This window comes from Notamacropus eugenii, chromosome 1, assembly GCF_028372415.1.
Source record: "Notamacropus eugenii isolate mMacEug1 chromosome 1, mMacEug1.pri_v2, whole genome shotgun sequence".
NCBI classification, from domain to species: Eukaryota; Metazoa; Chordata; class Mammalia; order Diprotodontia; family Macropodidae; genus Notamacropus; species Notamacropus eugenii.
This window is the reverse complement of record NC_092872.1, coordinates 326,081,227-326,085,988: the sequence shown is the minus strand read 5'-3', so window position 1 is coordinate 326,085,988 and position 4,762 is coordinate 326,081,227.

Here is a 4,762-nt window from a genome sequence, read left to right as displayed (position 1 = left end):
TGGTAGCTGGAGGCAATAGGGATCTGGCAGCTTACCTGGTGCTGAGCTAGGATCTTAGTGGTGATATCTGATGTGAACTGAGACCAGGTGGGGATTTTCTGCATTTCTGCCAGGCTACACTGATGTACATGGAGGTCTAACCCCTGGAGGATGTCTGACTATCCTGGGCTGCACTGAAGCACATGGAAATCTAGCCATTGGAGGACACCTGCCCACCCAGAGCTATAACAAAGCCCAGGGAAATCAGCTGCTAGAGGATGCCTGCCTTTCTGGGACTTTACTTCAACACGAAGATGTTTGGCAGCTAAAAGATGCTGGTCCACCTTGGGTTGTGCTGAAGCACATGGTGGTTCTCAGAGCAGGAGTCTTCTCCTTCTCCTGGCTATGCTAAGGCATAAAGGAGGTCCTTGTATTGGTGGTTGCCTACTCTACCACACTAGGGCTCAGAATCTCCCACTAGATTTCTGAGATGGGGCTTGTGGGGCTACTTCCTGTCCTTAGACAGGCTCCCCTTTTATCTTAGTGAGACAGGCCTTTCTTACTGATCCTTCAAGTTTCCCAGGCTAAAAGATGTAACCCATCTTTCCACTGGGTCTGCTGTTCCAAAATTTGTTCTGGGGCACTATTTTATGGCTGTTCAGTGGTGATCATAGGAGAGTGACAGTGATTCACTCTTTACTCTGCCACCTTAGACCCTGGAACTCAGCATTAGAAACTCTTTACAACTTTTCACAGCACTTCTTACCTTTCCAGTCTTCTTATACTTTATACACATTCAAGTATTCTATGATGCCGTTACACTGATCTTGTTCTTTACATGCAACACTCTGTCTCTGGATTCTGTGTTTTGGATTGGCTGCTCCCCATGTCCAGAATACTCTGCTCCCTCACCTATGGCTCTTAGCTTCTCTGAATGTATAAGTAACCACACTGGTATACTCAGGATGGCTGCTAGCATATGTTTTTGGATCTACTTTACTAGGAAAGATAGCTGTTTAAGGGGTCAACAATCCTTTGTCATTACATTCAGAAAATACAAACAAAGAAAGTATAAACAGAGAAATAAAGACCAACAGACAGTGCTCTACTTCCTGAATCAAAGCAATATTGCTATATACTTTACATACACCCTTGGATCGAGAGAGCCTTTACATCTGAGTAGTCAGAGGGTCTGAACATATGATGACTCAGAGTCTTGACCAGGGAATCACAAGATTCTTCTCATAAGCAAACCCCCAAAGTAAAATACCAGCCTCCCAGTATATATAACAAAGATTTGGCTCCTGATTGACTCAAAGTCAGTAGGCATGAAACCTACATGACTTAGCACAGCTGTGAACTATCAGGGTTCAAAGGAAATTGAGCCTTCAGATGTTCTCAATTTAGCCTGAGTTTGGGAAACTGAACTCCAAAAAGAAAACAACAAAAAATCCCACTTTGCTTGCTGTTAAACTGGACTCCTCCAGATTCACCTCAGTGTTTATCTTCTACTCACAACCTTCCTTCAACTGCTAGTGCCTTCTCTTATGAGATTACCTCTCACCTACTCTATATTTATCTTCAGGGTACACAGTTATTTATAAATTATCTTTTTCTGCAAAATGTCATCCTCATCCAGAGAAAGAACTATGGAGTCAGAACACAGAATGAAGCAGACTATTTTCTCTTTTGTTATGTTTGGTTTTGCTTAGTTTTACTCATACTTTCTCCCATTCGTTTTAATTCTTCTATGCAACATGACTAATGTGAAAATGTTTTTAATAAGAATATATGTGTACAGCCCATATAAGATTGCATACTGTCTTGGGGAAGGAGAAAAAATTTAAAACTTATGGAAATAATTGTTAAAAATTGAAAACAAATAAATAAATTTGGAGGAAAAAATAAAAATTAAAAGATTATCTTTTTCATTGGAATATAAACTTGTTAAAGGCAAGGTCTAGTTTTTATCTTTCTTGTTATCCCCAAATTTTAGCACAGTGAGTGTCTCTGGCTTATAGTAAGCACTTAGTCAATGTTGACTGATTGAATTACATGGAGGTTATGTAAAAAGAGAGAAAAGGATAGATTCAAAGAATACTGTAGAACCTGGAAACATCAAATATGGTGGGGAGAGTGAGAAATAAAAGTTGACTGAATTTGTAAAACTGGATGACTAGGAAGACAACGTTAGTCATCAGAAATAAGGAAATTAGGGAGAACTGGTTTAAGAAGAGTCCTCTTTTGCCTTTAACATGTTTATAGGACATTCATGGGATATATCCAAAAGGCAGGCAGTTTAGTGATATAAGTCCAGGATTATATGGGGGCAGTCTGTCAAAGGAAATAGGAAGGAATGGGACTAAGGGTTTAAATATTAGGGTGATCCCTGACAAGAAGAGAGGTGACTTCTTTGGCAGAGACTGGAGTAAAGGAGAGAATGGGTATCGCACAAGAGTTACAAAGGAATTTTCAAGAGGATACGTAATATATAAGTTTTAATATCTGGGTTTTAGGAGATATGAACAGGTTTTAGGAATGACTAACCCACTCTTACCTTCTACTTGATTGTTACATCCTGGTTTCTAAGATAATCAAGGGCTATGTTCTCACATTCCCCCATAAATTACCAAAATTGCAACACTCCTCTAATTAGCCAATTAGCCCTTAATCTTTCCTCAATTTATTAAAAATTATTAAACTGGACAAACCCCCTTCCTCATAAACTTCCTCTCCTGTCTTGTCCTGTCCTCTCCTCTCCCCCATTATCTTCTAGTCTTAAAAAAAAATTCTATAATTATAACATGAAAATGTAACAAATAACATAACAAAGAGAAATAATCATATACAATGTATCTGTTGGGAGACAGGAAGACCATAGCCAGAATGAATCACTTTTCCAAATCCAACTGGAAATTCAAAATTACATAGCTAGTTAGTGGAAGAGTCATAGTTGATTAGAGGTTAGAGGTGACTATGGTGAGAGTAGTTTCACTTGAATAATGAAGTCAGAAGCTAGATGCCAGGGGTTGAGAAGTGAGAAGAAAGTAGTATAAACTCTCTTCCCTGCTCATCCTGAATTCCTTATTAAATGCCAAAGTCTTTTCCCAAGAATTAACTTCATAATATTTATTTCCAAGACAAGAGTTAAACTCAATCCTCACAAGAAATGCCTCTTTAGACCTTTTCTCCTTGACATTTACATCACTCCCTCTCAGGAAAGAAGACTTTATTCTGTCCTCCACAGGCATCACAGTTAATAGTATCTCCAGAATAAGCATTAAAGTAAAAGTCATCACTCATAGACTTCTCACAGATAACAGATGAAACAGTAACTCCCCAAGATTCCATTCATTATTAAAGATATAGTAACAGTATCTAAGTCCCTATGGAAGGGGCTGGTGAAGCTGCGGTTACATGGTTACCAGAAGTGTTTAGGAGTTTTTCTAAAAAAATCAAACAATAGAATACAAGGAGGCTGCCTAAATAACTCAGTTACAAAGTGAGAAAAAAGTTCCTCAGTAAACCTGATGGAATTATAAAGCACTGACCAAAGGATAGACAACTGATGAAACAGAGAAATACAGCCATCATCTGTCTGTAGGATCAGTCATGCCCCTGGTGGACTTTAAAAAAGCAATAGTCAGCTGTGAAGTGACAATTTGCTTTTCACTTTTTCTGTTGTGCCTCAGTGAAAGCTGGGGGTGGGGGGAGGATTCTTTCTCTTTCCTCCCATCCCTCCATTGACAATGACATCTTATAAGCAGAAACATTGTGGTAATGTCAGTTGGAGAGGAGTACATGTAAAGAGTCAAGTTGGCAAGAAGAATTGAGAGGCTGGTGTTTGAAGCTGAAATCCTGCTCAACAAGTATCAGGCCTAAGAACTGAAACTCCTGGTGGTCATAGTGATTTACCCAGCAGAGGTCCCATGAAGAGCAGTGAGAACTTCATGAGAGACATCAAGCAAGGAGAGACTTTGGAAGTCTAAATTGTTTAAGTAACACATTCCCTATTTATGTGCTTTCCACAAGAAGTGACCAGTCTTCCTACTATTGCTGTTTATATTGCTGTCATGATACCTCTCAGGATTATGAAGAAGTTGTGTCGCTATTTTTTCATATCATGCCTTTGCTTTGAGCTAATTGTATCCTGCGGACAGCTAGGTGGTGCAGTGGGTCCATGGATAGAGTGCTGAGCCTGGAATCAGGAAGACACTCCACATGTGCTTTCCAACATTGACTAGCTGTGTGACCCGTGGGCAAGTCACTTAGCCCTGTTGGCTTCAGTTTCCTCCTCTGTAAAATGAGCTGGAGGAGGAAATGGCAAACCTCTCCAGTAGAGATGACAAGAAAACCCCAAATTGGCTCTCCAGTCGACAGAACTGAACCACAACAAATTGTGTCCTGTGGCTAACTACAGAAGGGTAAGGGGGGAGGGCATTTGGGGGGAGCCCTTGGGGGTGGATTGTGGTGAGTTCAGAAATACAGACCCACGGAGTGCAGTGGCAGAGTCTCCCAGGGCCACTGAGGCAGGGAAGGGAGGTCTAAGAGGGTGCCTATGTATGTAAAGTGCTGTGTCAGCAAGTGCTGTATAGACACTGTTCACTGACTCAGGATTATTGCCTTTCCTGATTTCCTAGGAAATTAGTAATGATGCTAGCTGTGTGCAAAGGGGAAAAACCCTAAGTTTCAGAAATGGGGCTATCAACTACTATTACAAAGAGCCTCACGCGCTTGAAAAATAAGGTTAAGCTGTTGTATAAGATGATTGGCAACCGAGACA